Here is a 23,210-nt window from a genome sequence, read left to right on the forward strand (position 1 = left end):
TGATTTCACAGCTGGCAAATATAAAGATTACATTTTGTTAAAACAACAAAAAAACATAAATAATTTGTTTTGTACTCCCATAACTTTAAGTGCTTAAAATACTTTATTAAGGTTTAAAAGTGTTTAGTTTTGCTTTGTAGATATTTTCATGGTTGCACTTTATTATTGATTGTTAAAAACATATGCATTTTGGCTTAGCATCATCCTGGAAAGAAAAGCTGATGGGAGAAAATGTGAAAAGGAGTGCAGGAGCAAAGGCACATGGAGGCAAAAGTGAAGGGGTAAAAATGTGGGTGATTGTAATGCAATTACTAGTATATAACAAATATAGGTAATCTATCCTATATAATAAAAGGCTAATATGCAAATCGACCAAATTGCGGAACGGCCGGTTGCTATGACGCGCACTGATAACCAGGGGCAGACGCTCAACACAAGAGCTGCCACCTGGTGGTCAGTGTGCCCCCACAGGGGGAGCGCCACTCAGCCAGAAGCCGGGCTCACGGCTGGCGAGCGCAGTGGCAGTGGCGGGAGCCTCTCCCACCTCCGCGGCAGCACCAAGCCATCAGTCGGACATCCCCCAACAGCACCTGGACTGCAAGAGGGTGCAGGCCAGGCTGAGGGACACCCCCCCCCAAAGTGCATAAATTTCATGCACCAGGCCTCTAGTATATATCTATACTAATAATAGCCTAGGAGGAGTCATGCCCTCATGTCATCACAAGATGGCTATCACAAGATGGCCATCACAAGAAGGTTGTATGCACAGTGGAGATGGGCTTGGTGGCTGTTCCACGTGGTGAGGCCTGGCGTCCTGCGGCTCTGCAGGGTCCTGAGGCTCTGCAGGTCCCAGCGTCTCCACCGCCTTGTGTGGAGGAGACTGGTCCCGGGGTAGGAGGCTGGTGGCGGCAGGGGAGGGCAGTTGGCAGGGGAGCAGTTAGGCATCAATCAGGCCAGCAGGGGAGAGGTTATGGGGCTATCAGGCTGGCTGGCAGAAGTGATTAGGGGCAATCAGGCAGGCAGGCAGGCGAGTGGTTACGAGCCAGCAGTCCCGGATTGTGAGAGGGATGTCCAACTGCCGGTTTAGGCCCAATCCCCGAGGGGTCCCAGATTGGAGAGGGTGCAGGCTGGACTGAGGGAACCTCCCGTCCCCATGCACGAATTTAGTGCACTGGGCCTCTAATATATATATATATATATATATATATATATATATATATATATATATATATATATATATCTCCTTAATATGCAAATACACTGAATAGCAGAACAACCGAACAACCAAACAACTAGTCGCTATGATGTGCACTGACCACCAGGGGGTGTGCACGGAACATGGTGGCATCAGCCATGGCGGGATGGTGGAGCAGGTGAGGGAGAGCACCATACTAAGGCAGGGCACCGGTCACTGTCATTGGGAGAGCCTCTGGTGGTTACTGAAAATTCTTTGCTCCCACGTGCCGCAGTCCGACCCAGCGCTCACACCCTCTGCTAGCTCCCGGCGCCGGCCCTGATCACTCAGCGCCAGCAGGTGTGAGTGGCAGCTGCCAACCCCGATCACCCCTCAGGGTTTCTCCACCTTCCCCTGCTCCTGAGGGGTGATTGGGACCTGCAGCTGCCTCTTGCACTTGCTGCCAGTGACAGCCCCACTAGCACCCGCTGCTGGTACTGGAGCCACCGCTTGCACCCACTGCCAGTGCCTGGCGCTGGCCCTGATTTCTCGGTGCTGTCAGCAGGTGTGAGTGGCAGCTGCTGGCCCCAATCTCCCCTCAGGGCTTCTCCACCTCCCCCTACTCCTAAGGGGTGATCAGGGCAGCAGCTGCTGCTTGCACCTGCTGACGGTGCCAGTACCAATTGCTCCACACTGTCAGCTTTAGACGTTGGAGCAGGGCTGGCAGTGGGAGCGGGGCTGTTGGCAGACAGGGGACCAGGGGCCGTGGCGGGCGGGCCAAGCAGGGGCGTGGAGGATGGGCCCAGTCCCACCTCTGTGCCCACTGCAGCCTATGGCCCACAGTTCCTTTCAAGGTACATGAATTTGTGCACTGGGCCCCTAGTTATAGTATAATTGGGGTTGCATTGGTAAGTTATCCAACAAGCATTTAGAAAAATCTAAAACTATATAACAGATAACTCTTAATTTATTCTGAAATTGAAGGCAAATTTTATGTGTGTGTATTTATTTATTGCAGACTATTTGAACCTTCTATATAAAACCATAGGTAACATCCCTCAATGAAAAGTGTCCGGAAGACAAAAATCAGTAGTTGCTTTGAATGTTGGAATCATTGATTTCCCCATAAGTCACTCTGATTTCTAATAACTCTGCCAACACAAGTAATACACCTGCTTTTGGACATCTATTATTATCGTTTTGATTTGACACAAATAGACCAACTTTAGTCATATAATAAAAAAATATTAGTAAAACATATCCCAGCAGATATATATCCCAAATAAAGCCGTACGTGACATTGGGCAGCGGTTTTAATTAGTTTCCTCACAGGGTTTTATTCTGAGCATGACGTGGAGCGCATGTCATCTTCACCAGAGTACTTCCAAGCATATTTATTCTTCTTTGGTACCTTATGTTTTAAGCACTGATTCAGGTGGCACATTTCTTATCTGTGATTTTAGAACCCACAGAGGTGAATTTAGGGCCACAGAGGAGATTCTCAGGCAAACGTGAAAGGATCTGGTGAGTGAGAGTGTGGTTGTAATCTGTGTGAAGTGTGGCTGTGGGAGGGTAAGTCAGGCAAAGGGCCACTGTGGGGCCACACCTGTAGCCAGCCCTGATGAAGGGCAGGTGCATGGAGGCAGAGGAATCTCCATCTTGTTTGGCTAAGAGTGGCCCCAAGGTCTGAGTGGTTCCTGAAATCTGTTAATGTCACAGAGTGCACACTGAATTTAGAGGGTAAAAAAACTCTACTTTCTGAACTTTTCATGCAGACTGAATTAATAATGCCAAACTGTAGCTAACATTTATTGAAAATTTCTAATGATATGCCAGGGACTGTGCCAAGTGCTTCACATGGATTAACTTACTGAAATATCTCAGGAGAAATGCATTTCATTTTTTATTGCCCCTCTCGCCCCCACTTTTGACTTCTAGGAGATTTGAGTCTCAGAGGACCCTGGTACCACATGCAAATATACCAGATCAGTAAGTGGTAGACAGAGAGTCTGATCCCAGAGTAGGGGAACTTAGCCACACCGTGGTCTGGAGGATTCTCAGGCAACCTCTTAATGGCTAGCAAGTTAGGAATTGACCAGCATGTTTTGTGGTAGCCACTTAATCTCTTCTTGGAGACCATCTTTCAAACGTTGGAGCAATAACTAGATTAAGAGGTGAAATGGGTATATTTGCAATGAGCAGTTTATAATTTTAGGGTGTATATGGGAATTCTCTGTTCTTTATTCACAATATTTTTGTAAACCTAGAATGCTCTAAAATAATACATCAATAAAAATCAGGTCAATGACTCCTTTTTGCCTGCTTTCTAACTCTATTCTCAAGTGCATATTACCATCTGTTAAAATGTATATCTACTTGTAGACATACACCCAAAACCTCTTCAGCAAGGCCTTCCAGAACATCAAGATTCCCAATTGGAATGGATTTGCCTTTTCTCTGTCTCTCATGGCAAATGCCTTCAATTATTCTACTTTTCCTAGTCTGCTTGGCATTAAAGCCAATTGCGTCTTTTCATTATACTTTAAGCCTCTAGAATATAGAGACCATTCATTTCTTATTCATTTCCATTCCCATACCCCATTACCTGTACAATGCCTGGATACATGATCATGAGAAAGAATTAAAACTCCATTTTCCTGGGCTGCTCCCATGTATGCAGGACATATACACATTATTAAGCTTTGTTTTTCTCCTGTTTATCTGTCTTTTATTAGAAAGATGTCTCAGCCAAGAACCCAGAGGATAAAGGTAACATTATTTTTCCTCCTCTACAGAGCGACAGGCTATATACCATATAGCCTATGTGTGTAGTAGGTTTACGTAAATACTTTTAAAGAGAAAACCACAAGCCCAAAATGGTCTCACTTGTGCTAAAACCCCATGATGCCAAACCTAGATTTAATGCCTGACCTAATTGCTGTTTAAACCGGAAACACATTCTTAATCAACCAGTCTGGAATTTTCTGGTCAACACCAATGAAGTGATCTGTCACATGGACCCTCTCCATCCTCCACCTTCTACCCACAGAAAGAAGAGGCAATTGCATGATAAAAAAAAAAAAAAACAAAAAAAAAAAACCTTTGCCATTCCCATCCCCTCCCCCCAGCCCAAGCTGTGCTGGTCTAAAAATAATCCTTTCTTTTTTTGTTAAAAACTCACTCACCCTCATATTTTGTACAACCTCTCCTCGAGAGTACCCCTCTATTTGCTAAATGGGATTCTGCTGGATTCATGAATCGCTGAATAAAGCCAATTAGATCTTTAAATTTACTCAGCCGACTTTTGTTTTGTTTTTAACGGTACACTCTGATATTTGCACCATCAGGAAATAGCCTAAAGATGAATTTCCCAGAATGTATTCCCATTGTTAAGCAGCACATGACTGTATTAAGTATCCTATAATGGCAGAGGCAAGTATTTGTTTCATATAATTTTTCTTCTGGAATATCTTGAGTTCATTCTAAAAAATATTTCACCTGTCTTTTTTTTCAGCCATACTTACAGTCACAATGATTTGCCAGATAGGCAAAATTGGAACAAGGATGGCCATTTTATAGATAAGTATATTGTATTTACAACCAGATCTATATTTATTTTGAAATTACTGTAGTACTTGCCAATTAAATAAATTCATACCTGTTTATTGAGCACCATTATGCATCAAACACTGTTGTAGGTATTGGGGATACAGCAATAAATAGGATACGGTCCCTGCCTTCTACTTTCATTCTAAGATGTGCAATGACCCCACATGTTGACTGAAAAATAATACCAACTAGGTGTTTTGTCACCAAGAAGGATTGGTTGGGGTGGTGGTGGTGGGGGGGGGGGGGGCGGAGGAGAGAAGGGTTGCAACCCAGTGCATGCAGACATGGCAAGCCACAGGCACACTCTGGCCTAAGTGCAAGATGGAAGGGTATTATGTAAGAGAAAATAGAAGTGAAGGGAAGGGCAAGTTAGAACCATAGAGCTTTATTGTAAACATAGAGTTGTTGTGTAGGCTTCTCTCCATTAGAGTTCCAGAACTTCCATAAGCCCTAGCTCCTTCCACACACCCTCCTGACTATGTTCCCTTAAAGCTACAGTTATTGGTTTTTAAAAAATATATTTTTTTATGATTTCAAAGAGGAAGGAAGAAGGAGAGAGAGAGAGATAGAAACATCAATGAGGAGAGAGAATCATTGATCCTTTGCCTCCTGCACGCCCCTTACTGAGGTTGGAGCCCACACAACCCAGAATGTGCCCCAATGAGGAATGGAACCTTGACCTCTTGGATCATAGGTCAAGGCTCAACCATTAGGCCAGACCAGCCGGGCTCAAGTTAGTGTTTATCACAGATATTCAAGAAACACGATTAGTGCCAAACCTGCACTGATTAGAATCCCGAACTCCATTTCTGGGCCTTAGTTGCTATGGCAGGCTTCGCGGAAGCCCAAGAATGGTTACCCAGGTTTTTAAAAGCCAGGCCTCCAAGAAGCAAAGCTGTCGAGGCAAGCTATATATTTTTGTCTCTGGGGGGCGGGGATAAGGATAAATCAGATCTGTAAGTCTGTGGGCAGCAGATGGATCTGAGCTTCCCATTTCTAGTCAAATGCCCTTCCTGTAGTTGTCTGGGATGAAAGTTGCTCTACTAGTCACAGCAGCAGGGGCTCCCCAATCACTGGAGCTCTTCTGTTTGCAGCAACTTAGGTGAGTCCTGGGTGTCGCGCAGGAATAGACTTGACCTTCTCAGGTCCCTGTTCTCCACCAGCCTGGGCCGGCGCCGCTCCCTCCTGCAGAGACCTGCTGGGGGAGAGGGGGAGCCTAGGGCGCTCGGCCGGAGGGGCACAGGGCGTGGAGGGCGTGGGCCGGGGCGGGGCGATGGGTGCTCGGAGGAGCCGTCAGTGCCGGGCTCGCGGGAAGAGAGGATGCGCTGGCTCCCAGAGGAGCGGGAGCCGAGCCGCGGGCGCAGCGTGAGACAGCACATCCTGCGCGCCGCACCCGCCACCCTCGCCAGCCGCCGGAGCGCCGCCCCAGCCGGAGCCGCCACTGCGCTCGCTCGGGGAGACGGGTGCCGCCGCTACCCCGGAGTGCGGCCGGGTACACAGAGGGGGGTGACGCGCTCTCCCGCCTCTCTCACCGCCGCCTCGGAGCCCCTCCTCGACCTTTGCCTCCCGGTGGCGTCTGATCCGGGAGCCGGGCATTGGTGCGGCCCCTGCAGGGCAGCCTGACTCTCCCCTCGCCGCCGCCCCTGGCTCCTGGCGCTCCCGGGAGCGCTCCCTAGGGCGGTCGGAGCCCCCCAGCGGCTGCAGCGCCCCTAGCAGAGCCGAGAGGTGAGTGCTGGCGAGGAGGGGGCCGGTGCGGTGTCTTCACCTTGTCGCCCACCTTGTGGGCTGGGAGGGGCGTCCGAGTGCGCCCCGCCCGAGTCTTCACCGCGGGAGCGGAAGGCCAGCGGCGGTGACATCGCGCCCCTCTGAGCCACCCGCTGCCGGCTCCTGGGGGAGGGGGAGCATCGGAGGGAGGGGAAAGGGTGCTGTTTGATTACGTGGTCAGCTGTCTGCAAAGCTAGATGCTGTTGCTCCCCCCAAGTCGGAGGGAGCGAAGGCACTTCCAGCAGGGTATTCATGAACACTTATGCAAGAAGATGCCAGCTCCTTTCGCTGCTGCAAAGAAGTGTGGTTGTTGTTGTTGTTGGGGGGAGAGGGGCGGTTCGTGACAGCGTGGCTCTCCTTCCCCCACTCCCACTCCGGAACCGCTCTGCTCTTATAAATCTGTGCGTCATCCTAAGGGCAGGGATCCTGGCCGCACTGATCCCTGGCACCTCTCATGACTGGCACCTCGGCTAGGCTAGGCTAATAAGGTGAGGGAGAAACCCAGGATCAAGATAGGAAATGACTTAGGAAATCAGAGGCTCAACCAAAAAGATGCAGAAGATGGAATTTAGTCGTTATCCTGGCCTCTACTACATCTAGGTAAGGGGCAGGGAAAAGTAGCCAGCCATTTTCTTGCCTGGAATGCCTTTCAAGTGGGCATGGTAGACATACTGTAGTGCAAGGTTGTGAAAAATTATTTCCAAATATTCCAGATTAGCCGAAAGTGGAGTTAACAGGGAAGCGTGGTACCTGCAGAAGACATCATAGGATGAGTATCAGCACAGATATGTACGTAGTTTCATTGTGGAAATGATAGAGAAAGCTGTTGATCAGCTAAGTCCATTTTGAAATGGAGCAGTCAGTGCAAGTTGCATCCTGATGGTATCAGTGGGAATGTGATTAATACTTTCTCTGATTATTTAAAAAATGCCAACTTTTCTTTGAAAGTTTTGGTGAGGCAAAAGCCCAAACCCTGCTCTTCTGACCATATTTCTCACTAAAATAAAATCAGACACTCACTCCTCCCACGAAGTTATCAAATGTTCTCTTCATTGGAACTAACTCTCCAGTATTTCTTAAGGTCTGAGGATCCAGTTGTTCCAAGAGCTGTTTCTCTTACAAATCTTCTAGTATCATGGTTGGGATGTTTGTATAATATGGTTGGGGACCCAAGGCAGGCGTTTCCCAGACTGTCCGGCTCTTGGCCCAGTGTTGGGGCCAGGACATCTTTTTTCTTCATTGTCTCTGGCCCCAGGCACAGGTCCACCTGCTTCTTCTCTCCTTGGAACCTGCTTCTTCTCCCCCATGCAGCACTATGCCCTGGAGGAGAGGGATGGCTCAACCCCTCCTCACCCCCAGCCTGTCCCCCCGTCCTCCCGAAAACTTGATCTGAAGCTCTTTGGGTGTTAAAGGTCGACATCATTAGGTGTAATCACCAATAAGGTCTGGGCAGAGGAAAGAAACTCAACTCACAGGACAAGGGGACAGAGATCTTAGTGTGGTGGTTCCTGGTCACTAGTTTCTGACTAACTCCTGAGATGGTAGGAGGAAGTCACCTGCATTTGGGTCAGCCTGGTTTATGTCTGAGAAGGGGTTCTATTAACTTTCTTCCCACCCTTTCTACATTCCCCCAAACACTTTTCCTGAGTCTACATTTAATAAATAAGCTCTTCCCTTGACTCCAGTGCTGAGTCAAGTGATTCTTGGGGACCCATCCTGGTGCTGCTCTGTCCATACTCAGAGCTGCCCTGTAAACCAGTCTGTGAAATACATGCCATGTCTTGAAACCCTGCCTCTTAGCACAGACTCTGTGCACAGGCTTCATCCACAGCTAGTTACCTAAAGGGACCATTCATTCTTCCTTGTCACCCTGTTTCTTTCTGTCACTTAATCTTGCATCAATTGAAAAGGTCAGAGGATATTGTCTCACCACTTTTCCCTCCCAACATTTTGCTCCACCAAATAAAACAAAGATGGATAATACATTGAGCACTTTACCAGTGCTCAGTACGTTTAGTAATTGCATTACACCAAATTTACTGAATATATTGTATTACCAATAGCACTTGATCAGGCATTACATGTTAAACTACTTTTCCATGTGTTAACATATTTAGTCCACACCAAAATCTTAGGTATTACATTATTTGCAATCCTATTTGACAGAGGAGGAAACTAAGGCACGAAGATGCCAAATACCTTTCTGAAAATTGTTCAGCAAATAAGTTGTAGGGTTAGGATTTGAACCCAGGCAATCTGACTCTATTCTTTCATGTTATAGAACAATTATATTGGTTAATTATCACATATTGAATACCAGGCTCTTATGTTTATCTCCTTTTATTCCTTATATTAATCCTCTAAAGTAGACATTATTATCCACATTTTACAGATGATAAAACTGAGTTAAATGACATACTCAATAAATAGCAGAGGGAGGATTCAAATCAGATCTGTCTGACTCTAAAACCAGAACTCATCCATTTTAGCTAGTGTTCTTTGTGAGAAACATGAGTGCAATGCTTGTCTGTTTCCTTCAGGTTTGCTGCTAAAGTTTCCTGTGAACCATTATTATTTCCTTCAGGCCTCAAGTGTCACATGTTTTTTGTTTTTTGTTTTTTTTAACCAGCTGATTGATAGCTGTGGGTGATATGGCAAACCCAAAGTAGGACCATAGCTCTTTTGAAATCAAATATTGCCTTGGATCTATCTCCTAATAAAACCTGCTAATTCCCTATAATACTTTGTGGTTTCAAATGCCAGATAGGTAGTTGTCGCAGGATCCCTCTTACTAGAAACCTTTGTGACCTCTATATCCCCTAGGATATGTGAGAAAATATGCTCTTTTGGGAGCTTTGCTGAGATAATGAACTTCTAGGCTTAATTCTTTGAGAATTAATATAAGTTCATTTGACTCTCATTTAATTTCTTTGAATTTATAAAAATCCTTTGCCAGGTTCCATGTAAAAATTATTCTTCTTGACCTTGACCTTTTCATCGACATCCTGTGCTTATTTCCTTTGCTTCCTCTCTGTAGAAAGCCTGACACCAGAATGTCAGACTGAAGATTGAAGTGCAATAGGCACGGTTGCCCAGACTCCAACCCTGAGGAGCCCACAGCTTCATAAAGTATTTTCTGAGACTTTGTTTAGAGGAGGCTTCTTTTTTTTTTTTAAACTACTTTATTTTTGAGATTATTACAGATGTCCCCCTTTTTTCCCCCAATTACCCCCCTTCACCCGGTTCCTGCCCCACCCCAGGCCTTTGTCACCCACCCAGTTATCTGTGTTCATAGGTAATACATATCTATAATAAAAGCATAATATGCTAATTAGACTGAATGTCCTTCCGGATGAAGCAGAGGTGGCCACTGCGGCGGAGGGGGCCGAGGCATCAGTCACAGCAGTGGGGGCTGAGCCCCTTGCACGAATTTCTTGCATTGGGCCTCTAGTATGCATATAAGATCTTTGTTTAATCTCTTCTCGCCCCCCTCCATCCTCCTTCCCTCTGAGAATTGTCAGTCTGTTCCATTTCAATGCCTCTGATTCTATTTTTTAAAAATATATTTTATTGATTTTTTTACAGAGAGGAAGGGAGAGGAATAGAGAGTTAGAAACATCAATGAGAGAGAAACATTGATCAGCTGCCTCCTGCACACCCCCTACTGGGGATGTGCCCGCTACCAAGGTACATGCCCTTGACCGGAATCGAACCTGGGACCCTTTAGTCCACAGGCCGATGCTCTATCCACTGAGCCAAACCGGTTAGGGCAACCTCTGATTCTATTTTATTCACCAGTTTATTCTGTTCATTAGAGTTCTTATTTGTTTATTTTGATTTTTAGATTCAATTGTTGTTTTTAGATTCAAATCAATGTATTTGTTGCCATTTTGTTGTTCCTATTTTTAAACTTTTTCTTTTTCCTCTTCTTAAAGAATAACCTTCAACATTTCATATAATACTGGTTTAGTGGTGATGTACTCTTTTAGCTTTTTTCTTGTCTGTGAAGCTCTTTATCTGACCTTCAATTCTAAATGACAGCTTTACTGGGTAGAGTAATTTTGGTTGTAGGTCCTTGCTATTCATCACTTTGAATATTTCTTACCACTCTCTTCTGGCCTGCATAGTTTCTGTTGAGAAATCACTGACAGTCATATGGGCATTCCCTTGTAGGTAACTGCTTTTCTCTTGCTGCTTTTAAGATTCTCTCTTTGTCTTTAGCCCTTGGCATTTTAATTATGATGTTTCTTGGTGTGGTCCTCTTTGGGTTCCTCTTGTTTGGAACTCTCTGTACTTCCTAGACTTGTAAGTCTATTTCTTTCACCAGGTAGGGAAGTTTTCTATCATTATTCCTTCAAATAGGTTTTCAATACCTTGCTCTCTCTTTCTGGCAACCCCATAATGCAAGTGTCCATACTTTTGAAGTTGTCCCAAGGGTCCTTACACTGTCTTCATATTTTTGGATTCTTTTTTCTTTTTGCTCTTCTGGTTGGGTGTTTTTTGCTTCCTCATATTTTAAATCATTGATTTGATTCTCAGAATCTTCTACTCTACTGTTGAATCCCTGTATATTATTCTTTATTTCAGTCAGTGTATGCTTAATTTCTGACTGATCCTTTTCCATTTTTTTGGAGGTTTCTAGAAGATTCTTGAGTACCCTTATAACCATGGTTTTGAACTCTATATCTAGTAGTTCGCCTTCTTCCATTTCTTTCATTTGTGACATGTTTCTTTGTCTATGCATTTTGGCTGTGTCACTGTTTGTTTCTATGAAATTGGTAGAGCCGCTAAGTCTCCTTGAGTTGGTAGAGTAGCCTTGTGTAGTAGGTGTTCTATAGGGCCCAGTGGCTCAGCCTCCCTAGTCACCTGAGCTGGGAGCTCTAGGCACACCACTTTGTGGGCTGTGAGCACAGTCTTATTGTAGTTGAGACTTGATTGCTGTTGGAGTCATGGGAGGAATTGACCTCCAGACCAACTGCAATTACAGTGGGAGAGCTGCTGTGAGGAGACACCCTATGGAGCAGGACTTGCTTCAGTGGGGCTTTGGTGCTCACTGAGTCTGTCCCTTGAGTGTGGCGCTTATGGATATGTCTAGTTGTAATCTGGTTTGGTCTCACACTGACCACTGGGTACATTAGCTCTTGGGTATCCAGGGAGGTACAAAGTCAGCCACTGCCTGGGACCAACCAGCAGGAGCTTCAGAGAGATCTTCAGATTCCTCCTCTTTGTATCAGGTTTGGAAGTGCCCAGAGGAGGCCTAGCTATGAAGCAAGGCAGGCTGGTGCTGGTGCCGAGTCTTGGGCCTTTTATTGATAGGTCTGGGGCTCCCTGACTCAGCTGCAGCTTGTTTGAGAGATTTTAGTCTGAATAAGGACAGGGCATTCATTTGCAAAAGCTGCTGCACACAGCTTGGATGGGGTTATAAATTGGATGAGGCAGGGTCTTAGGAAATCACAAGGGTGGAGCAAACAGAAATGGCTACCAGGCAGCCCTGAGACCAGGGAGGTCCCAGCATAGGAACAATGATTCCTGTGAGCAACTCTATCTGGGAGAAAGCTGCCTCTGAGTTCCTGCTCTGATGCCAGATAATCCAGTTCTTCCTTGTATGTGTCTGTGTCCCCCAAAGCCTCACTCTGGTGCTAGAGTTCAGAGGAAGCAGGACCTGGTAAGTTAATTTTGTGGTGCTGGCCTTTTAAGAGGAACAGCTGGGTTTCCAGCAGCCCCTATGTCAATGAGCCCCAATCTGCACTGGTTTTTATACCCTGTGGTTCTTACTGCCCATAGGGACTTCTTTTCCCAGCTCTAGGACCCTGGGCTGGGGGTCTCGTGTGGAGCTGGGGCCCCTTGCTCCTCTGGGCAGCCTCTACAGAGATGATCTTCTTCCCAATTAAAAAAGTGGCACAGATGGGTGCCGGACCAGCCTGTTCCATACCTCCACACTTCCTACTAGTATCGGTGTGCTTTCCTCTTTACTTCTCTGGTTGTACTTCCGTTCATCCAGCTTTCCAGTGGTTCTGGATGATGGTGGTTCTGTATTTTAGTTGTAATTTCGATGTGGTTGTGGGAGGCAGTGAGTACAGGCGTTTACTTACGCTGCCATCTCCCCCGCCTGAATGTAGAGGAGGCTTCTTAAACAGGAGTTATAGGTGCTGTGAAGGGCAGGCCCATGCTAGTTTTCGGGTGGATTTTGAACCCAATAAAATTGATGCAAAATTGTATGTCTTGGTGCATAAATGAAGTTTTCTAGGAAAATATAGGGCATTTGTGACTAAGAAGAAATTAAGAACTAGTGATTTAAGTGCACTGTTTAGGAAAAAGGGGAGGAACAGAGGCCACTCAGCTGAAATGTGTTGAAAACAAGGCAAATCTGTGCAGCCAGAGCTAGCCAACGCCTGCTAGAGGTGCCCAGGTGTAGATGCAACACACACTAATGCATGCTGCAACCAAGTGAGGGCTCCTGGAGTGGCAGGCAGCCCTAGCACTGCTTGCCATTCATTGTGCACTTACCATGTTCATATTCATGGTTCATCAAATCATCCCAACATCTTTATTTGTTAAACAATAAATCTGATGCTTGGAAACATTAAGCCACATGGTCAAGGCTATATGAAGCCAGTTAGTGAAAGAGCTGTGTTTCGAATTTTAAAAGTTTGTTTATTTTCTTTCCATCACATCTCATTGTTTTTCAATGTGGGATGCTAAAAAAATACTTAGTGTAACTTTTTATTGTAGCAGGACGGAGAGTCCTTTAAGAACTTGTTCACACGCTAATAGGAAGAGTCTAAATGTGTGATCAAAGGGGAACAAGAAAATGAGACATCTCTAATTCAGGGTGGCAGAGAGCAAGCCCCATGTCCCTTGAGGTGTGCTGAAGCCCCACGTATTTGATTCTCAAGTATCACCAGGAATCTTGCTGAGCACCACATGCATAGCGGTCACAACTTAGATAGCCAGAGAGTGGATTCTGCAAGGGTGGCTGGCTGCAAGTCAGGACTTTATTCATTGCAAAGATGACTTGACTTCGGAGCTGAACTTGAAGCTGCTCAGTCTTCTGGGCTTACCTGACACAGTGGCTGCCTTGTGATCTGAAACACAGACTTGGTAGTGAATCCTGGGAGGACCTCTGCTTAACAGATGACTTACAAGCCTTTTCCTTTTTGGCTAGTTTCAGTCCTGAGTTCCTCACAAGCAGCTGCTCTTGCTTCCAAAATATAATTTAATCCCTAACATTTTTATGCTTCATCCATATGCTTGCTATAATCTTATAGAATGACCCACTATTTCATTTGGAGGCACTTGATCAACAGATTGGCCTGGAAACAAATATCAGTGTGTTTCGCTATGCTTCAGTAGTGTTTCTCTCCCATACATTCTAAAGAATTTCATCTATTTATTTATTTTCCTACCCCCTTTCCTCCTCCCGTTTGGCAACCAACAAGTTTTTATATCTATGGGTTTGTTTGTCCCGGTTTTTTTGTTGTTGTTGTTTGTTTTTTAGATTCCACTTATAAGGGAAATCATATGGTATTTGTCTTTTGCTGTCTGACTTATTTCACTTAGTATAATGCCCTTTAGGTCCATCTATGTTGTTGCAAATTTTTATTGCTGAGAAATTTCCCATTATATATACATACCATATTTTTTTATCCATTCAACTATTAATGGGCATTTAGGTTCCTTCCATTTCTTGGCTATTACTAGTAATGCTGCAATGAACATAGGAGACATACCCAAAAAGATATTGCTAAGAATGAGGTCTTAAAGTTTATTGGCTCTGTTTTCTTCTTCTAAGAGTTTGTGGTTTCAGGTCTTACATTTAAGTCTTTAATCCATTTTGAGTTTATTTTTGTATATGGTGTAAGAAAATGGTCTAATTTCATTCCCCACTCCCCACCCCCATGTATCTATACAGTTTTCTCAATACCATTTGTGGAAGAGGCTATCTTTACCCCAGTGTATTTTCTTGCTTCCTTTGTCATAGATTAGTTGAATATGTAAGCATGGGTTTATTTCTGGGCTCTCTATTCTATTTCAATGATCTATGTATCTGTTTTTTTAAAATAGATTTTTATTGATTTTAGAGAGAAAAGGAGAGAGAAATAGAAAACTCAATGATGAGAGAGAATCATTGATCAGCTGCCTTCTGCATGCCCCACACTGGGGACTGAGCCCACAACTCGAGCATTGTCATGACTGGGAATTGAACCATCACCACCATGAGCACCCTGTTTGTAGGTGGATGCTTAACCACTGAACCACACTGGCCGGCGGGGCCACAACTGAATGTGGGTTTGGCAATGCCTAGAAGTCTGGAAGCCTTGCCTTCCTGAATCAAGATCACATTGAGCATTTCTGCTGAGGGTGGGGGAGTCTTGAGGAGGACAACCTTTCATTCCAGAAGTAACAGGCAGGATGATTTGAGTCTTGTGGGGTTTTTTTATGAATGCTTGGGGCAGATTCTCTTGATCTGGCTTTGACCTGACATTCTTCTATGAGCAGTGCAGCACTTTGGTTCCTTTCTGGTGGGAAGAGGGGAACTTTTGATTCATTTGTCAGATTCCTATTTTATACTAATGTCTGGAGGGAAGCCAAGAGCAATATGTATATTTTAAATAGCGCTAATGGGCAAAAAATAATACCATATTTTCTATTCTTTGCCTACAGTCGGTTCCCCTTTAAGAACACAGATTTTTTTCTACTCAAATCTGAAATAGTACCCATTGCTTTGTTTGACAAGTTGAAGATGTTAGTAATTGAAATGGAGCGAAGTCCTCTCCTTTTGAAAGTAGTTAGATCCTGTACTGCACATGTGGAAGCCTTTAAACGTTGATCAAGTTGTTGAGTGTTACAATGAGCCCATGTATAGGGGATGACATGGGATTCTGTCCCAGAATCAGCCTGTGGCGGTTCAGTAGTTGGTGGGTTTGGGTGGTTGAAAAGGTAAGCAGGCCCTGTGGGGACTGTGTGTTTTGACAGTGTCCCTTTTAAAATGATGGCTCGTCTCCTGTTCTACCATCCGCCCCGTTAGGATCAAAATAGCAAGGGGTTGTGGGAATTGGTGTGTATTTTGTGGAAGAAAGAATAACAAAAACGTCTCTGCCTGTTTCCTTGAAAAGCGTGACTTTGTTCACTTTCAGAAGGTATAGGTTACCGCTGATTTGGAAAGAGGATCTTTGCCCTTTGAATGGCTTTCAGGCTCAGAGGAAAGTGAGAATCTATTTGCATAAGTTAAAATGCCAAACGAAATCTTCCAATGCAAATATGGACCACCCAGGGACATTGTAAAGGCCAGGTTTGGGGTTTTGATTTCAGATTTTCTTGCTTCCTTGTTTAAGCTTTTTAATATTTTCAAATGCTGCTGAAAAGTAACTGGTGTAGTTGCAAACATGAAATCCCATATCTTTTGCCATAGATTTAAGACGTGGTGGTGGTGTTGGGGCGGGGGGGGGGGGGGGGGGGGGCGGCTCACGGCTGTACTCATTTGCCTTGAGAGCCCCTTGTTTTTTAAAGTGAAGAAATATACTTTCCTAAAATTTGAAGGCCCACAGGTTGTAGATTTTAAAGTGGATAGAAAAGCCAGGTTACAAAACAGTTTTAGGGAGTGAGACGAGACTCTCTTGGAATGTTCCCTTCCTTTTGTGTATTCTGTCCAGACAGAGCCATTTCTCTCAGTCAGTTGGGCAGAGCTTTGCTTTTGGGGATGAGCCAGGGTGTTGGAAATGGCACCTGTAACATTGTCAACACCTCCACTGCCTTCCGAACCACCATGGGAAGGTAGATCAGCACATGGAAAGAGTCTCTAAGCTCCCCGGCGGTGGTGGGGGGTGGGGTGGGGGTCGGGGGGGGGGGGGGGTTGGGATTCAGAATTAAAGTTGTTTTAACCAGGACACATGTTCTGGCAATTGTTTGGTTAACAATGACACTTAGTACTTTGTTGGTCTTTATACCCTAAAGAAAAAGCTATTTATGATACTTGTTAAGGAAAGGGTAAGGCAGGCTTTATTTATTCAGGGACTATCCTGATAGATACCGAACCACTGCCATGGACTGTTGCAGTAGGGAACAGAGATTGGGCTCAACTCCGAATACAACAAGGAATGGTGGGAATTTATAGCCAAGGAGCAGGGTGGTGGTCAGTGGATGGAAAATTACTAAGAGGAAGCATCCTGCAGGGTTAATGGGGGAGGGATCATGCGAAACCAAACTAAAAGTATTTTTGCTAAAGGCAGGCCAGGGGCGATCAGATACCTTACCACGTGGTGTGGGGAATGAGGAACCGATCAGATATTGATTAGATATTAGTGATCAGATATCGAAGGTGGAGGATTCTGGCTAAACTGACTTATCAGGACTCCTGCTAAAACTGGGCTCCCAGTGTCACCACTTACTAGCTATGTGACCTTGACCAGTTACTTTGTCTCCCTGTACCTCATTTTCTTCATCTGTAAAACAGGAGTGATGACAATAGTGCCACTTCCTAATATTGTGGTGAGGTTTGAAAGAATAAATCCATTTCTTAGAGGATTTAATTTTTTTCCCTTGGATCATTTTGGTGAGTTAGGACAAACACACCAAATGTGTCACCTTTTGGGTAGTTAGGCCAAAAACAAACATGGGTTGGTAATTCCTAGGATGCTGGAAGCCTTGCCTTCCTGAATCCAGATCAAGAAAGCACTATGGGGCTCGAGGAAGTGCATTAGACGGGCCCGATGGTCCGTCAGCATTTTCCCTGGCTTGCGAGGCAACCTTAGGCTCGAGACCTCGCGAGTATTAAATTGGCCTCTTTTCTGATCTTGGAATTCACGTCTGCTGAGGACACATTTCCTAGCCTACCTGCACCTAAACCCAGCACTCCAAGGTCATGTTCAATTGTAATCTAATGTGGTACAAATCCACTGTGGTGTAATCATGGAGGCATTCTGCTTGTTTAAGCCCAGAAAGTTATAAGGTCCATGTGTTTGGGACCAGCACCATAGGTAAGAGTTTGATAAGCTAGAGTGTTGGTGTGATGGAGGGGAGGCTGTGTGGCTCCTCTTGGCAGATGTACACCCTCTCTTTTCTCTTTGGCTCTTCTCTTCCCCCACCCTTCCTCAAATACAAAGGGGGTGAACTTCCTATTTGGTGAGGCAGAGAGCTTGTGGGCTCTCAGTGAGTGAAAGCATGAGGACTTTGGCAAATAGGTTTGAGGACACTTATCTATTGAAGCCCAAACTTCTAGGAGAAAGGAGATTCATATCAATGTAATGGAGATCCTTTGATTGTTTCAAGCTATTCAAAATATGAATGGGGCTGCCTGTAAGGTAGTGAGTTCCCAGTGCCCTGGAGAGTTCAAGATGCCACCACCAAGTGAGGATTGTCTGTGAAGGGATTAGTCAGACCAGTATTTGGTGATCTCTGTATTATATTTCCTCCAAATTTGAGCATCTATGATTTTGTGTACTAGAGGGAGTCTTGCATCACTCTTACCTCTGGCCAGGTTCTGCCATTCACTTGGAGGCAGCATAAATAAGGGGACAGGTGCCAAACTGGAATAATAAATATGACAATCCATGTCTGCTTCTTTTCCCGTGTAACTGTTTACCTTGTAGCATTCGTTCATTCACTCTTTCATTCACAAACATTCCCTAAGCTGCTGCCCAACACTGGGAACACCGCTGTTGCAGTGTCAGGCCAGGTTGCAGGAAATTTAACAGCCCGTGACAACCATTAAAAACAAACAAAAAGCATGCTTGGCTCCAGCTTCAGACCAAACAGGCTACATCATCATGCAGTTGAGCGCTCTTTCTTGTGTTCATTTATTTGTTCATTCAGTCATCTCTTAATGTGCCCTGATGATCAAAGTCTGCTCACCCTGCCCACAGCAGGGGCTAGACAGACATGTCCTTTCCAAGGCATATTCCAGAAACCCTCAGCTCCCATATTCTTACAGTGTGAAGAACAGGAAACTACCAGATGACTTGGGAGGCAGAGTTCCCACCCTGAATGCTTGTTTTCTGCAAAGAATGTATTACGGATTCTAAGATTTCTATTTTGAGCATTTAATTTTTCACTTTTTCTTTATATACAGCAAAGGTGTGATATGTAAGGGAAGTGTTAAGACCAGTTGTTTGCATTGCTTAACACATTTGAATAGATTGGATTGGTTTAATATGGAAATGGTTGGTTTTCATCCAGACTCTTACATCTTTTAAAAATAAATCACTTTCTTGGGAAATGAAGCAGGACCGAAGGGCAGAGGCAATGGACCCAGGTCAGCAGTGGCCCAAGAGTGGAGCAGCAAACACACACCTTTCTAGCTTGTTTCCAGCGGCACCACCTCGAGCCCATTTGACCATATGCTACGGTCCAATCGAACTGTTTGCCATTCCCCAAACGCAGCCTACTTCCTGCCCCTGTCGTTTCACTCATGGCCACTCTCCGTCCACAGGAAATGCTTCCCCGGGTAACATCCTACACATATTTCAGTGTCTGGTTCTTGTGGCTCCTCCTTCACAAAGCCCACTGCATGTTCTAGTCCCTACACTCTGCGCTTCGTGCTTTATACCTCTATCATGTATTCATCCCGTTCTCCCTCGCAATAGAGCTGGTGTTTTCAGACCCTACCTTATTACAAGCTTTTTTAGGCAGGTGATACCTTGATCATTTGTGTAAGTCCCACAGCACCCAGAGCAGCACTTTGTATTTTTAGCGGCTTCCCCTCTACTAATGCAGGGGGGACCTTGCTCAGATAGCCCAGGCAGCCTCACATCTCCCTCCATCAGGTATATCATCCCACTCTCCCTCCCGCTGTCCCTTGCTCCCTTCCTATAAAGGGCCACTGTGCAGCAGAGACTGGAGTGATGGGGAGAAGCATGCTGTGATCTACCAGAGCAATTTGGAGTTAGGTGACTGTGCATATATGTGTGGGTGCATGCTCACATGCCGAGAACATGAGCTGGTGACATTCTTGGGCATCAACACTCTTATCTGTAGTCAGGTGCCATATTGAAGCTGTGGCGACAGAGATGTGATCTGGGACAGCCAGCTGTCAGCTATTCAGATGGGCAGAATTAAGTTCTGAATCTTAGTTTTGAGGGTCTAGGACAGGGGTGGGCAACCTTTTTGTGAGTGCGTGCAAAAACCAGCAAAATCTCGGACTCGAAATTCTTCTGCGTGCCAACCCTAATTTTTTGAGAACATGTTACACCTACTTGATAGCTCTTAAGGTGTACGTATGTGAAGAACCTTGAAGAAATAATACAATTCATTCGAGCGACAGAAACACAGTATATGATGATGAAAAATACATTTATTTTTTCATGTATACATGTAAACTAATAGTCCGACAGAAAACTTTATGACTCCGTTTGATATTATCAGTGGGACTTTTGCTGCTGCATCATTGATGACAGAGATTTTACACCAGGTTTATATTTCATGACCTTCAGAGATATGCACGAGCTACTACTTTCATCCATCGGGCTACTCCTATTATGAGACTTAACAAAATTCATCACTGAGAACAAAGATTCACAAGCGTATGTGGATGAAACCAAAACACTGGTTGGATCTAGGAAGGCAGGGAGAATTAAGGCAGAGGCATAGAAATTGCTCTTCCCCTCTCTCGTCAATCCATGTCTATGGTCTTTAAGATAACTTGTTATGTAAAATTATTTATTTATTTAAGATGCACCTACACTGAATTTATCTGAAAAATAAAAAAGTCGATATTAAGAAAAAAATTGTAAATGGAAGATTATAAGAGAGGGTTCCGCGTGCCAGCAAAAGTTACTGGCGTGCCATGTTTGGCACGCGTGCCAGGGGTTGCCCACCCCTGGTCTAGGTATTGATTGTTCTTATGTAGTCAAAATTCTCTAGCAACTAGTGCTGAATTCACACAACCCAGTGCAAGTGTATGTTATATGTTAGGCTACAAACATAAAATGCCAACTTACTGACTTGCCAGAAGAAACCTAAGTTCCCTGGGATCACAGTGCCCTTGCTTATAAGTCAGTGTTCTGAGTTCTCCTGAGAAGTCAGGATTGTAGGGCCTTGGTCTCAGCAGTCTGAGCTGGGCTTGGGTGGGACAGTACTACCCTGAAAGCATTAAGGATAATCTTGAAGGCCCAGTCTAGCAGTAACATTGCGAATGAAAAATCATGCAAATGGCCCAATTATGTAATACATTCAAAGGGCCAGGAAGGAGGCAAAATCTTGGTGTGGCAATATTGTGGCAATTGAGGACACCTGATCACAGCAAAAGGGTGAGGGTGAGGGTGCAGGAGCAAACCCCGGAGAAGATCAAAGTCAATAGAGCTTTGACCCTTTTTATAGAAAACAAGGCTGGTAGGAGAGGAAGAAGCTCACGCAGGCACATTTTTAAGCCAAATTTGTTTATCCAGCAAATATTTATTGAGTATCTACCTGGTGCCAGTCTTCTAAATATTGGCAATATATCAGGGAACAATATGGTCAACATCTCTGCCTTTGTTGGAGCTTAAATTCTAGGAGGAGAGACAAACAATGAAAAAATACTTAAATATGTTATAGAATGTGCTAGGTGGTGGTACACATACTGAAGAAAAGTCAACGGGAAAGATTTGAGAATGCAGGTGTGGGACGGGGGGCGGGGGGCAAGTCTGCTCTTTTAAATAGGTGGTCAAGTGAGGCCTCAATGAGATGAATTTTGAACTAAGGTTGGAAGAAGCAAGTCATTCAGGTATTTAGAGCAAAATGTCTATCAAAGCAAACATTCTGTCAAGAAGAGGGATTAGTAGATGCAAAGTCCCTGAGGTGTGAGTGTCTAATGTGTGTAAGGAACAGTGAGGAAGTGGGTCTAGAGGGGCTGGATTGTGTAGGGCCACCGAGGCCATTGTGGGACTTTGGCGTTTACTCTGAGACAGGACCCATGGGAGAGCTTTATGCAGACAAGTGACATGATTTGGCTTGTGTTTTTAAAGAATTACTGTTGCAACTGAGACTAAATTGCAAGGGAGGCCAAGGGAAGAGATGAGACTGTTTAGAAGGATTTTGCATTAATATGGATAAGAAATCATGGTGCCTGGGACAGGGTGATGACAGGGGTGATGGTTAAAAGTAGACAGATTCTGGCTATGCTTGGAAAGGAGAGCCTGAATAATTTGCTAATGGGTCGTATGTGGGATTTGATAGAAAGAGAAAGTAGGGAAGACTCCAAGACTTTTAGCCTAAGTCAATTGGAAGGCTGGAGTTGATTTTAACTGTAGTGTGAAGGCTGGAGGTTGGATCTACATGGAGCCAGGGCATGTGGAACAGTTGTCACAGCTGGTGTTTCAGTGGTAGCCTGGCGCCATTGTGGTGACTGCTGACAGATGCACCGGAAAGATGATCTCAAGTCGTCAGTGCGTCCCTTTCCCGGGACACACTAGAGGAAATCTGAAGAATGCACACTTCCTTTCCTGTCATTTCAGACCCCCTTCTCCTTTCATTGTAATTGTTTTAATAGTTGCTCACCACAAATTATGGGGTGGTTTTCTATTACATGTGGTCAACCCTAGAAGTGATGTTTTGGTACCATTGTGGTAATTTTGACTAGGGAGTTGTCCTCTGTTTTAAGGTAAGTTCTATTTTAATTCTCAGAAATGATCAGGGTATATTTGAATTAATTCCAAAATTCTTGTAGAGTACCTACAACCATCATCTCCCACCACCTCTAATGTCACTCAAGTCAGGGCAATGACTTTTATGTCTCCACTCTGCCACTTCCCAAAACTATGATTGGGTGTCAAAGGTCTAATCGCAGTGATGTTCCTCAATCAAGGAATGGCTAGCCACGGGGCAGCCTAACAGGGAGAAAAGGAGATAGATGTGTGCATGTAAGTTACTACTTGCTTTGGATATTTTATGTCTCCTTAGCCTGGTCTTGAAAATTGAGATACAATTCTTCTTTCACTTCAATTCTTTCTGCCAAAATCGGTTTTCTTCAAAAGCTAATATAGACAAGCCTACATGCTATTTTTGCTCAAAGAGACAGATGGTTGAAACTGACTCCAGCTAAGAAAAATTGTTGTTAAGTCTTGAATTAAAATATACGCACGAGTATCAGAAGGATTTAAGCCTTTGAGGACTGCTTGAGAATCTGTTCCGAATACTGCCTCATTCCACCGAGTTATCCATTCATGTACAGAATGCCGTGTGTTGGGCTGGGCGACGGACTTTGCAGCCAGGCTTTTCAGATGGGTATTTGCTTTCTAAAAGGAACATAAAGGTTGTGCTGATGGGACAAATAGGAAATGCCCAAATCCTGGGGTCATTCAGCGTTTGTGCTAACATGGTCTGCAGGAAATACGCCATGGTCCTGCAATCCTGGCAGTATTGATTTCCTACACTTTTATGGACATGCCGGGTAGCTGAAAAAGTGGGTGAATCTTTGTAACCCTATGTGTTTGTGTCTTGAAGTATTCAGGGATTTATTTTATTTTCACTTTCTTTCTCTGGTAGATTTAAACAAGTAGAGCCTAGCTTGCTTTGTCATCCTATGGTAGAGCGTCCCACCAGTGCCCTGCAAATGATTACAGGCTGCATGTGTACCTGGTTATTAATCTCTTTGGTCCTCAGGGTAGTTAGAACCCGGATCAGACTCCTGAGCAAATGTCATCATGATCTATGGGTATCTGTCATGCAGAATGTTGGCTGAGAAAGGACA

At 44.6% G+C, this 23,210-nt stretch overlaps 1 protein-coding gene across 9 annotated transcripts in view; it reads left to right on the forward strand.

Annotated features, from left to right (window-relative positions):
* Positions 1-5,723: 5,723 nt before the first annotated feature.
* Positions 5,724-23,210, forward strand: part of DYNC1I1 (dynein cytoplasmic 1 intermediate chain 1) — a 276,554-nt gene continuing 259,067 nt past the window's right edge. For 4 of the 9 annotated variants that reach the window (XM_081102248.1, XM_081102253.1, XM_081102255.1 and 1 more), the window contains exon 1: positions 6,041-6,508. The gene's annotated coding sequence lies outside the window, so the exon portion shown is untranslated. The other 5 variants (XM_081102249.1, XM_081102252.1, XM_081102256.1 and 2 more) reach the window with 2 other exon arrangements.

This window comes from Myotis nattereri (genome assembly GCF_964212035.1).
Source record: "Myotis nattereri genome assembly, chromosome: 11".
In the NCBI taxonomy this organism is placed as follows: domain Eukaryota; kingdom Metazoa; phylum Chordata; class Mammalia; order Chiroptera; family Vespertilionidae; genus Myotis; species Myotis nattereri.